The sequence below is a fragment of the Narcine bancroftii genome, chromosome 5 (assembly GCF_036971445.1).
Source record: "Narcine bancroftii isolate sNarBan1 chromosome 5, sNarBan1.hap1, whole genome shotgun sequence".
NCBI lineage: Eukaryota > Metazoa > Chordata > Chondrichthyes > Torpediniformes > Narcinidae > Narcine > Narcine bancroftii.
The window spans coordinates 112,618,320-112,631,803 of NC_091473.1; the positions used below are offsets into that span (position 1 = coordinate 112,618,320).

The window sequence follows — 13,484 nt, forward strand, 5'->3', positions numbered from 1 at the left end:
TGCCACGTGTTTCTCCACAATCCACATATAACAATTTGTATATCTTATATTTAAGGTTCAGATACATGGATTTCTATATAGTTAGGGAGAGAAGAGGAATGGGCAGGAAATTGGAGCTGTAGAATACCTAATCCTATTGAATATTTTGAGCCAAATTGAGGAGCTGAATGGCCCACTCATTTACCAGCTTTTTGTGGTCTTATGATCTTACTTACAGCTAATTATCTACTTTGAAGTATTGTCATCATGAGAAGTCCTGTAGCTCCTTCCCAGTCACCATGGGTGGATCTTTCGTGAAGACTGAAGCACCCAGATATTGTTTGATGCTGGACAACAGCACCTCTGTAACATGATGTTTCAGAACAATCCTACAATGAAACTGGGAAATTCCTTGGCATAGCTCCCTGGGCTTCTTGTATGCACGTAAGCTGGCTTTCCACTACTTTTGAAAGTCAATTTAAACATTTAAAGAAATATCCTAAATTTAGAGTTGCAGCCCATGAGCCGGTGCCATCTTATTACACCATGTGATCAATCAACTTATTAGCCTGTATACCTTTAGAAGAGGGGAGGAAACCAACACAGTCACGGGGGGAACATACAAACTCTTTACAGAGTGTGGTGGGTTTGAACCCAGGTCACGGCCACTGCAATAGCGTTGCACTAACTGGTCTGCTAATCATGCCACTAACAATAATTAGAGAATTCGGAGGTATGAATCCTATCACAGAGCCAAGCTGCTGTCTTCATGATTTATTTTTGGAGTTGCTTAGTTCCTCAGCTAGGGATCTTCTTTGATTGATCCAATACTCACTAGTTTAATTTAACTTTACCAAGTTACTAGAATTACAAGGTACAGAGGTACATTGATCCGTGCCAGATTTTATGCCTCACATAAAGTCTTCCCAAATTGGTCTCTCACTTCATAAATATATTATTCTAATCATCTCTCCCTGAGCAGTACAATGAAATTTTTACCCTGAGTGCTACAAATGTAAACAATTCAAGTGCCAATTCATAAATGCAAATGTTCCATATTAATACCTTCCAAATATTTATGGTAATGTACATGCTATTATAACAGCAAAATCAATATTAGGTGAGCCAATATCATGATGGCTGTTACCTTCCAGGCAGACTCAAAGTCCATCAGAGGGAAGTGTTTGTCAAAGGTTGCTAGAAATGTATACACTCACAAAAGCTTCCCAGGAACCTCACTACCCCACTACTGGAAAACACTTTTCACAGATCCTACACCATCTTTCCATTTACCACTCTACTTACAGGGGTCGGAATGCCTGATTTCATTGGGTACATTGACCTTCAGTCTTAGCATTGATCTTTTATGGGCCTGGGGAACCATTAGCTCTAAGCTGCCACTGCCTCGTGGCCACATTCTGACATAGCTGGTCTATTAAGGGGCCCCTTATAAGGTCAACAGGGATTTCCCAATGAAGGTTGAGAATGAGCCTGGCATTTGTCTGCGTGATTCTACTAGACCAGCACCAGTTATAGTAGTAGTCGGTGGAACAGTTGAGGAAGTCAAGCCCTTATTACTTTCCTGCTTTAATTTGGCTTTTATTTTAAGTTTAGTTAGTGGAGACTATAATGAGCACCAACAGCTCTTTAAAACTCCCCATGGATGTGAGCTGTTTCTGGCCTCTCTGCAGAGGTTACTAAACAGACTGAACCTCCTCTTCTGAAAGAAAAACTTTGATTTACTACAGAGCAGGGTTGTTGTTCACTATGAGGTTAGACTAATGTTCCAATCCAGTGCTACCCACAGTTAAAAATATAAAGGCAACAACTGCTGTTTTGACTGAGCAGCATGCAGGAGTGTGGTTTGGTGGATTAACTAACGATGCTGTCAAAAATACAGAAAAAGAGTCGACTCGAGGGTTAGGATGGAAAGTGCCTGTACAACAGGAATATGAGAGGAGGCTTAAATCAAGGAGAATAAAATTACTATTGTAATACTTGATTCTGCAGGCTTTCTCTTCCTGGGTGAAGATGGAAACTCGTGCAACAAGACAACTGTCGATCATATTCCAAAGGAACCAAAATCAGGAGAGATGGTTAATGACCCTCCCAAAACCTCTGAGAGAAAGAGGAAAGTAGAATTAATCTCTGTATAATTTAATTACTTCAGCTTTTGTTTCATGGAGCGTATCAGACCACAATAAGCTGAGCTTGAGCAATGTTTGCTCCATAATACTCACTAAATTTATATCCACCTGGAAGTAATTCAGTTCATTCTAATAATTACAACCAATTTTAAAGAAAATAACTGGTCAAGAAATACAAGGTAATTTTAGTTTCGTAAAACACATCATGGAAACATCAGATTAATTGACTTTTGCCAAAGTGGCAAAAATTCGAATGGTGAATATCACCAAAACCTTCAGATCTGTTGTGATCAGCTGACCTTGGCAAAAATATGCCGATGAAATTGTAGAGAAATTTTGGATGATAACCCAGCAGGTATGAATAGAAACAGCTGAAAGGATTCTCTGCAATGAGAACCTCCAAGTCGAGACAGCTTTTCATATTGCATAAACTCAGATCAAAGGTCATTTTTCAAAAAATTAAATTTAGACATACAGCACAGTAACAGACCATTTTACCCCACTATTCCATGCTACCCAAATGACATCAAATTAACCAAAAGCCCCCAGTACATTTTGAATGGTGGGAGGAAACTGGACATCCCAGGAAAATCTCACTCAGATATGGGAAGAATGTATAAACTGCTTACAGAGAGCATGAGATTTGAACCCCGGTCATGATCACAAGGGCTGTAACAACATTGCGCTAACCAGTATGCTAACTGTGCCACCCCTAAATTTTAAATTTGGTTTGTGGGTCAAGCTGAGTCCAGCCACAAAATGATGTCAAAATGTTGACAACAATAAGCATTCATTTGCTCTCAGAAACCAGACGAGGAAATTAAATCTATAACAATTTTTTAGAAAAAAAATGAGGTAAAAATATAGTATGTGGAGGATAGTTGTTCATAAGTGTGTTAATTACAGTCACAGTGGTATGGTAATCATTGGAATTAATTCATGTGCAAGTTTATTATCATCATTAAACAAGAAGCTGATTGGAATAAGAGAGGTCAGGTGACCTGAGGATTAGTGGCAGTTAGAATTTAAAAAAAGGCGGGGGGGTAGGCAGCAGCTGATTGGAGGAAGAAGCTGAGTATCATTATAGCAGAGTGTAGCAGAGTGATCATTGAGGGAGTGGATTGAGTCAGAGTGGTAAGGCTTTGGCTCCACAGGCTTTGATGAGAACAGGTGAGGGATAGCGGGAGTTGAAGTAAGAAAGGGGCACCGTATTTGAGGAAGAAAAATTGATTCAGCAGGTAGATGCAGGAAAAAGGCAGATTATAGATATCATACATTTTGTTTCTTTAGTCATAAACACAGGGAAAGGCAGCCAAGATAGGGAATACTCATTTTGCAGAATGTGGGTTGTCATAGAAGCCAGTAGTATCCCTGATGACTTCATCTGTGAGGTGTAGCTCCTGACAAGCCATGTTAAGGAACTGGAGCTGAAGTTGGATGAACACTGGATCATTTGAGAGACAGAGGGGTGATAAGCAGACTATCACACCCTAGGAGGCAAGAGAAGGGTAGATGGGTGACTGCCAGGAGAGGGAAAGGGAACAGGCAGGCAGTGAAGGGCACCCTATGGGTCTTTTCCCTCAATAACAATGATACTATTTTGGATACTGTTTGGTGGGGAACAACCAAGCTGTGGCAATCAGGTTTCTGGGATGGAGTCCGGTCCTGTGGCTAAGAAAGGAAGGGAGGAGAAGAGGCAAGCTGTAGTGATAGGGGATTCCATTGTTAGAGGGGAGAGATAAGAGGTTTTGTGGAAGAAATTGAGTATCCTGGATGGTTTGTTGCCTCCCTGGTGCCAGGGGCTGAGATATCTCAAATTGAGTTCATGCAAGGAGGGAGGGTGAGCAGCCAGATGTTGTGGTCCATATGGGGACCAATTACATGGGTAGGAAAGGTGATGAGGTCCTGCAAAGGAGAGTTCAGGCAGTTAGCTGCTAGGTTGAAGGAGAGAACCTCCAAGGTTGTGCTCTCAGGACTGCTACTCATGCCACTTGCTCATGAGGTTATAAATGGGAGGATAATGCAGCTTTACATGTGGCTAAAGACATGGTGCAGGAGCAAGGGCTTCAGGTTTATGGATCATTGGGCTCTAATCCAGGGAAGATTGGAACTGTTCCGATGGTATGGTTTGCATCTGAATTGGAGGGGGTCTAATATCCTTGTGGGAAGGTTTGCTAGTGCTGCTCCAGTGGGGTTAAACTAGATTTGCAGGGGGATGGGAACCAGAATGAAAGAGCAGATAGAAGCGTGGTGGTCGGAGAAGATGATGTGAAAATTTCATGCACTGTTAGAAGCCAATGGGTTGTATGTGGTGGAAATATTCTAAATTGTATCTATTTCAATGCAAGGTGTATTGTAGGAAAGGCAGACAAGCTTAGAATGTGGATTGGCGCATGGAATTATGATATTGTGTCTATTCGTGAAATGCGGTTGCAGCAGGGGCAGGACTGGAAGCTCAATGTTCCAGGCTTCTGTTGCTTCAGATGCGATAGAACTGGGGTGGTGGGGGGGGGGGGGAGGTGATGAAAGGTGGAGGAATGGCATTGCTCAATCGGGAAATTATCACAGCTGTTCTCAGGCAGGAAAGAACGGGGCTTATCTACTGAGGCTATATGGATGCAGCTGAGGAATGGGAACAGTATGATCACACTCATGGGGTTGAATTCACTGCCCAATAGTCAAAGAGAATTGGGGAGCAAATAGGTTTTTGATTTTTGTTAATTTTATTACTATACCTTTAATAAATCATTTGTATTGTTTCCATAGTTACTATGATGTCATATGTCATAATATCCGAGCAGACGGGGAGTTTGTATCTCTTTCTTTGAAGTACCATGAGAGATATGTGAGCTTGAGATACTTTTCTTTGAATTTATCTTATTTCATCTTAATTTATTTTATTTATTTTATTTGTTTAAAATAAAATATTGTTACTCATGGTTAAGAATATATCAATGTGAAGTTGTGCAAAATGTTTTATCAATTAATTAAAGCTACACAGCTGAAACTATGAAGTTTGATTTATTGAGTTAATAAGATGGTAATTCAGAATATTGTCGCTTATGTTTCTGTAAAGATGACATGTTTTGAAACTGGGAAATACTATAATGTGGAAAGTGTTGTCTATATTATTCAAAGAAAAGTTAGAATTGTGAAATTTATCTGAAAGAACTCAATTTGTTAAAATCATAGAAGCATTTAAGCTTTAAAGAAGTTTAGTTGTCTGTGAGAAGATTCAGAAGCCTCTGAGAACATGTCTGTCTAGAAAAGACACCTGTAACCTTGAGAGATAACAGAGCTCTGGTTAGCAGAATCTGGCAGGAAACCCAGAAGAATGCTTTGGAAAGTTATTATAAACAACTGATATGGAAGAAGCCAGTTTGTGAAGTAACACTGAGACAAGCAGCAATTCTCTTACAGGGACCACACAAGATACAAATTTGTTTTGTTCCCTGGAAGCAGGAAGCCAGGAGAAGATGAGCTGAAGTGCTAAGAATCCAAGATGGAGAGAAGATGTCTCGTTTGGCTAAAGACCTCGAGCAAACAGCTCCTCTCAAAGAACTGTTTGATCATGAGTTGAGCCAGCATGATGGACCAACAACACTTGGAAGAAGATTGGAGCCAGCCACTATTGAAGAAGTAGATTCAACTACCAAACAAGAATAAGATGGTGATAAGGCCCTGCAGACCTCATTAGCTGGTTTTAATGTTAGTGGAACTGAAACAGATGAATGTTAATTGCAAAACACACTGGTGTGGTATTGAGCGAAATGCAGAAGATAGAGACTCAATCAGCGGTATCTGAAAGTTCAGATGTGAATTCTGATTATAGTATTTGCAAGGTTATGAGCATAGGAAGATCTTCAAAGTCACCTTGAGTAAATACAATTTTGCGTGCTTCAAGCATATCAGCTATGCCTGCTAAGGCGCAACCAGACTTGGCTACTATCAAGACACAATATGCATGGTTGGAGAAAAGACGTGCTCTGGAAGATAAAGAAGCTGAAATGAAGAATCAGCAAGGAGAGCAGAAAAGATTATTGAAGAGAGAAAAGAAAAGATGAGATCTAGAGGAACAATATGCTGTGACGATGGCCAAAGTCAAAGCATTATCTCAGGCTTCTGCAAGATCTATCACGCAGAGTGAAATTGCTAAAGGCTTGCACCTAACATACCAGCAGATCAATGGGTACCGAAGCCACAAGAAACTAGTCTAATCGAGCAAGGAGCCACAGATCCACTGATCATCATGCCATTCGTTTCAATATAATTATGGAGAAAAATGGGTCTGGGCCTCTGGTTGAGATTCTAAATTGGAGAAAGGCTAATTTTGAAGAAATGAGAAAGGCCCTAGAATGTGTGGACTGAGATGTTGTATTCTGGCAAGGGTGTGCGAGGTAAATGGAGGACAATCAAAGGTGACATTTTGAGAGTACAGAGTTTGTATGTTTCTGTCAGAATTAAAGGTAAGGTTAGCAGGCATAGAGAACCTTGGTTTTCATGGGATATTGGGAATCTGGTTTGAAAGAGAGGTGTATAGCAGGTAGAGGCAACATGGAGCAGATGAGTTACTTGAGGAGTATTTAAAAAATGCAAGAAAAACCTCAAAGAAATCGGGAATGCAAAAAAAGTCAAGGTTATTTTCTTAGGGTTTCTACAGGTATATTAAGGTTGAACAGGATAGGACTTTAATCCCTACAGCATAGAGGACTGAAGGGAGATTTGACAGAGGTATTTCAATTTATGAGGAAGATAGAGTAAATGAAGTTAGGCTTTTTTTACTGAGGGTAGGTGATACACAAACCAGAGGACGTGGATTAAGAGTGAAAGGGGAAAACTTTAGGGGGAATGTGAGGGGAAACTTCTTCACACAGAGTTGTGGGAGTGCGGAATGATCTGCCAGCTGAGTTGGTGAATGTGGGCTCAATTTTAACATTTAAGAATTTGAACAGGTACATGGATTGGAGTGATATGGGGTGCAGGTCAGTGGGACAAGAGGGAATAGTCTGGCACAGACTAGAAAGGCAAAGGGCCTGCTTCTGTGCTGTAATGTTTTATTGTTCTCTAGGGTACTACCAGTAACCAGAGAGACAAGCTGAGGAAATGATAGGCTTTAATATACAGAAGAACCTTGCTGGCCTGGATCCAGGTAGAGGAATGGAGGGAAGAGTGAGGTGGCTTGACCTTTTATGGTCCAAGATCACAAGGGAGGAGTCATAGGGTATGAGTCATCAGTGGGCAGGCCAGCTCAATATATATATATGTATATATAGTAACCAACAATAACTATATACAATGGAGGAAACGTATCACCACAAGTTTGAAAAAGAAAAACATGTCTCTTTTTGTCTGAATATTATATAGGTGCATATGATTCGTTCTGGTGTTTGAGGCGAGGGTAACCAGCAAAATCATCAGCTGAACTGAAAGCAGCTGAAGTGCAATTCTCACCTTCAGAAATGTGACTGAGCTCCATTTAAAATTCTAATAGTTAAAGGCCAGCTCAATTTTAACAATTAAAATAATTTTGACAGAAACATGGATGGGGGAAATGTGGAGGTCTATGGACTGGGTGCAGGTTAGTGACACTAGTCAAAAAAATTCCTTTGTCAGAGACTCAAAGGACTGGTGGGACCTGTTTATGTGCTGTAGTGCTTTCTGGTTCTATGACTGTACGAGTGGTGTTACGAGCCCAGAGGACCCCAAAACCCAACAGCAATAGATATTCACCAAGACAAATGGTTACTTAAACCAAGGTTGCTTTTAATTATCTTTAAACATGAAAACAGAATCACACTTTAACTTACCACTATTGACTAAACTAACCTAACTTAACCCCCTTCTAATTCTAAGTGCATGTGTATGTAAGTTCTTTGATTCACAGTCCAATCTTACTTCTCATTCCTCCAAGTTCACTGGTTGCAGGCAATTCTTATACTGTGCACAGAATTTAAGATTTATAAAGTTCACCAGACTTTGGTGCTTGAAAGGTAATGGTTACCGCTGAGGAAAATTCTTATTGTTTTTCAGAGAGATTTTTTGTTCACTGGACATGCACAACTGATTTTTTTAATCAGTCACTCTAATGTCTAGCTGATGAAACTTTCCCCCTTCAGGGTTCTCTAGATGATGACCTCCTTCTTTCAGGTCACCACAGAGTTTCTTTTGTTTCACTTATTCCAAGTGAAACATTAGACAGCCAGTCCTCTTGCATGAACTACAAGGGCTTTGATCAGGCTGAACTAAGCACTCACAACCCATCTTCCATATGGGGTGTTCCACAAGCTTGCCTGCTTGTCCTGTTCCAGTCCCAGCTCCTGCTGCTGCTGACTGTAGCACTGCAGAACTGATCTGTCTCTGTCTCTGGAAAAACCACATGACCCTCCTAGAACAGCAGGTTCCACTCCAGACAGTCTGTGGCTCTGACAAGTTATTTCATCTGTGCCTTTTTGTAAACAACAATCCATTAGTGAAGTCTCTTGGGCACTCTGCAAAGCTCTTGCAAAAGCTGTGGAGCCAATGTGTCTAGCTAGAGCAGAGCTCCAGTATTTCTTATAAAGTGTTTGATTTGACCTACACTTTATTTTAAAAAATAAATAAATTAAAACCTGCCCCAATTTTTCTCCCAAAAACATATCTATATACTGTCACAGTGAACTCTGGTGCACATACATATACACACAATACATAATAATCTCCTCTATATATAAAGGTACAATATAAAATAAATATATTGAGGTGGCTCATCATTAGGCAGGCAAACCAACCCCGCTTGTAAGCCACGTGGTGGGGCAGCCGACCAAAATGGTGCCATCAGGGGTTTTCCCTTCCTGCGACATGGGGCTCAGAAGCCCATGCTGGGGGACCACATGATGCCTGGGTGATGTCAGCACCCTCCAGCATGGTTCTCAGCCATGTCCGGGCTGGGAGTGTAAGTCCAGCCCAGCAGCCTGCAATAAACTAGTCAGCTCACTGAGCTCAACCCGTCTGGTTGTGTGTTCTTTCAGGAGCAGGTGTAGCTGCCGCTACAATCGGTGACCCCGACATCTTTGAACTCATCGTGAGCGAGCCTGGGATCAGTGCTATAGCCATGAAACTGCCTGAATTCTGGGTTCAGGAGCCAGAGACCTGGTTCGGCCACGCGGAGGCTCAGTTTCATCTCCGCCAGATTTAGTCCGACACGACCAAATTCTATCATGTAGTCATTGCCCTGGACCAGGCCACCACCAGACGTGTCCTGCAACTCGTTCAGGACCCACCCGCCGAAGACAAATATGAGATCATCAAGCGCGTGCTTACCGGATCCCTCGGACTATCCAGACACCAGCATGCCACTCAGATGCTGCACCTCGATGCGGGACAGGTCCACGATGGAGCTGATGGACGAGATGCTCGCGCTCATGAGTGAGCACACCAACTGCCCACTCTTCAAGAGCATTTTCCTCGACCATATGCCCGGGGACATCTGGCAACTGCTGGTCCAGGAGAGCTTCACCAACCCGAGGAAGATCGCCCAGAAGGCCCAAGAGCTATGGCTCGCACAATTCCCGGAGGGCTCAGCAGTCCAGCAGGTCACAAGACACGGGCACGGCCACGCCAAGCCTGCCCCTAGTGCTGCAGTAGAGCATCCAGCCCCTGCAGGGGCCCCCAAGAGCATAACCAAGGCCACGGCATCTGCTCCAGGCCTCTGCTTCTACCACCAGCATTAGGGATCCAAGGCTGCTCATTCCAGAAAAACAACCAGGCTGGCCGCTGTTAATGGCTGTGGCAGCTGGTCAAGGACACAGACTCCTCTACATGTGGGACTCAGTCAGTGGCCAGTGGTTCCTCGTTGACACTGGAGCCTAGATCAGCATCATCCCACCACAGCCGTCGAGTCCAGGAACCGACCTCGTGGACCTCCCCTCCATGCGGCCAATGCAACAGAAATCCAGAAGTATGGAGACAAGACAGTCCACTTCCAGATCGGCCAACAAAATTTCACGTGGAGGTTCACCGTCTCGTCCCTCTCGACCACCATCCTGAGTGTAGACATCCTCCTCGCACACAGGCTTCTGGTGGACATTTGAGGTAGGCGCCTGGTGGACACCCGTACCTTCCAGGCCATTCACCTCGGAGTAACCACAGATGGCCATGATCAGCATGCCAAGAGACGAGTTCCAGCAAATTCTGGATAAGTTCCCGACACTCCTCAAGCCACAGTTCTCCACTGCCTCGCTGTGCCACAGGGTGTTCCACCACATCCCCACCTGGGGCCCATCAGTTCACACCAAGGCATGCTGACTCCCACCCGACAAGCTCCAAGTGGCGAAGGAGGCGTTTTCGCACCTGTTGGAGCTGGGTATCATTCGGTGGTCCAACAGCCCGTGGGCCTTGCCGCTCCACCTGGTCCTGAAAGCCTCCCATGGCTGGCCTCCCTGCGGAGACTATTGATGGCTCAGTGAGGCAACAGTTCCTGACCGTTACCCCATCCCTCACATCCAAGACTTTACAGCCAACCTGCATGGTGCAAGGGGTTTCTCTAAGATTGACCTGGTGGGCAGATATCACCAGATCTCGGTGCACTCTGAGGTCATACCCAAGGCAGCCATCATCACCCCCTTTGACTTGTTCGAATTCCTGCACATGCTGTTCGGGCTCAAGAACGCCATTCAGACCTTCCAGAGCCTCATGGACTCTGTGGGCAAGGACTTGGATTTCGTCTTTATTTATTTGAATTACATCTTCGTTGCCAGCAAGGACTGGGCGCAACACAAGGCCCACCTATGCGTCCTTTTCTCCTGGCTGGCCGATTTCGGCCTTACAATCAACCCGGCCAAGTGCCAGTTCGAGAAAGAGTCCATGCAGTTCCTGGGCCATAACATCACAGCCGAAGGAGGCATGCCCGCCGCTATCAGGGAGTTCCCATGCCCCGACAGCCTCAAGGGGCTGCAGGAATTCACGGATATGGTCAACTTTTACAAAAACTTCATCCTGGGAGCTGTACGCATCATGCAGCCACTATTTGCCCTCACCGCAGCCAAGCACAAAATGCTCGCTTGGAACCCAGAAGCTTACACTGCATTCGAGGCCACCAAGGATGCCCTCATGAAGGCCACCATGCTTTCCCACCCGCACACTGACCTGCATATGGCACTCTTTGTCGATGCCTCTGCCACAGCCTTCAGTGCCATTCTGGAGCAGCAGGTGAATGGACATTGGAAGCCGCTGGCATTCTTCAGCCGCCTCCTCCACCCGCCGGTTCACAAGTATAGTGCCTTTGACTGCAAGTTACTCGGCATGTACCTGGCGGTGCGGCATTTCCGATATTTTTTGGAGGGGAGGACTTTTACCATCTTCACCGACCACAAACCCCTCACCCAGGCACTCGCAATGGCAAAGGATCCCTGGTTGGCCCACCAGCAACGTCACCTCTCCTTCGTGTCGGAGTTTACCACCGACATTTGGCACTAGGCTTGAAGGACAATGTAGTTGCCGATGCACTCTCTCTACCGACCATCTGCGCGCTGACGCCCAACCTCGACTTTGACCAGCTCGCCCGGGACCAGAAGTCTAATGAGGAGACGAGGGCCTTCAAGACCTCCATCACGGGCCTGCGATTCTGAGACCTCCCAACTCTGAGCGGCGAAGGCACCATCCTGTGCAATACTCCCACAACCAGTGGTTCCCCAGTATTGGCGCAGGCAGGTCTTCCATCATATCCATGACCTTTCACATCCGTCCAACAAGTCTACAGTCCAAATGGTGGCAGAACGGTTCGTATGGCATGGGCTGTGGAAGCAGATCACAGGCTGGGCCAGAACATGCACCCATTGCCAGACATCCAAGGTGCACAGGCACACCAGGGCACCCATACAGGAGTTCGAGCACATCCGGGAATGGTTCAGCCACATTAATGTGGACATCATCAGGCCCTTACCCATTTCCTGGGGCAACCATTACCCATTTCCCGGGGCAGCCGTTACCTGTTTACGATGGTGGACCACACCACTCACTGGCCCGAGGCAATCCCGATGCCAGACTCCTCCATTGATTCCTGCTCTTGAGCACTGTTGCATGGTTGGGTCACCCGGTTCAGTGTCCCAGGTCACCTCACCAGCGATCGGGGCACTCAGTTCACATTTGTGCTCTGGGCACAGGTCACCAACAGGCTGGGGATCCAGCTACACTGCAGCACCACGGCCTACCACCCACAGGCTAATGGACTGGTCGAACATCTGCACCGCCACCTTAAGTCGGCACTCATGGCCAGCTTCACCTGTCCTGACTTGGCGGAAAAACTGCCTTGGGTGCTCCTGGGCATCTGCTCTACTTCCAAGGAAGATCTGCAGGCATCATTTGCTGAGCTGGTCTGCAGTGCGCCGCTGGAACTACCTGGTGAGTTCGTCAACGCACCTCACAATCCCCAGCAGTTGCTGCATGAACTACTTCCTCATCTCAGGGCATGCTTGGACTCATTTGAACTCCCACTGCCACCCAGGCATGGGACCCGCCCGTCTCATGTTCCTGGCAAACTGCTTTCCGCGGAGTACGTTTTCATTCGGCGGGACCTGACCGCAGCACCTCTGCAGTGACCTTACGAGGAGCTGCACAGGGTTTTACAGTGTTCCGGCTCTACGTTCACACTGGACATTGGCGGCATGCAGGAGCTGTTTATCGTGGACAGGCTGAAGCCAGCGCACCTCGATCCCACCGAGCCCGTGGTCATAGCCCACCCAAGAAGCAAGGCCGCCCGGCGATTGGTTGGTTAGAGTGGCCATTGCTATTAAAAGTATTAGAAAATTTTGGAATGGTCCAAATATTTATTAACTGGATAAAACCCTTTATTATAAGCCAGGGGCCAAAATTATAACTAATGATCTGATGTTTCCTTTGAGTAGTTCCAGCAGGCAGGGATGTCCACTGTCTCCAGGTCTCTCTGTTTTGGCGATTGCACCATTAGTGGAGGCTATAAGAAAGGATCCAGACATGAAGGGATTCAAAGTTGACCAGGAAGAGCATAAAATCAATTTGTTTTCAGATGATGTGCTGTTGTATTTATCAGACCCCGATGAATCTTTGGGCAAACTATAAACCACACTGGAGAAATATGGAAGTTTCTGGTTATAAAATTAATTTGGAAAAAAGTGAAATTATGCCATTAATAAATTTTGATAATGAAAGATACCATAAAATGAAAATTGGAAGGAATTAAAAAATTTAGGAATAATGGTAGATAATTAAGTCTGTATAAATGTAAGTTATTATGCTTGGAAAGATAGAAGATGATTTACAAAGATGGAAAAACTTGTCTATTACTTTAGTTGGGAGGGTTAACTGTGTGAAAATGAAGTAATGCTGAGATGAAATTCCTCTTCC

The 13,484-nt window shown here is 44.9% G+C and overlaps 1 long non-coding RNA gene across 3 annotated transcripts in view; it reads left to right on the forward strand.

Annotated features, from left to right (window-relative positions):
* The first annotated feature begins 3,208 nt into the window (after positions 1–3,208).
* The window catches only part of LOC138762781 (uncharacterized), a 59,128-nt gene continuing 48,852 nt past the window's right edge, over positions 3,209–13,484 (forward strand). For all 3 annotated transcript variants that reach the window (XR_011357140.1, XR_011357139.1, XR_011357138.1), the window contains exons 1-2: positions 3,209–3,296; positions 4,893–4,971. This is a non-coding gene — a long non-coding RNA (uncharacterized lncRNA). The remainder of the gene's footprint in view (positions 3,297–4,892; positions 4,972–13,484) is intronic.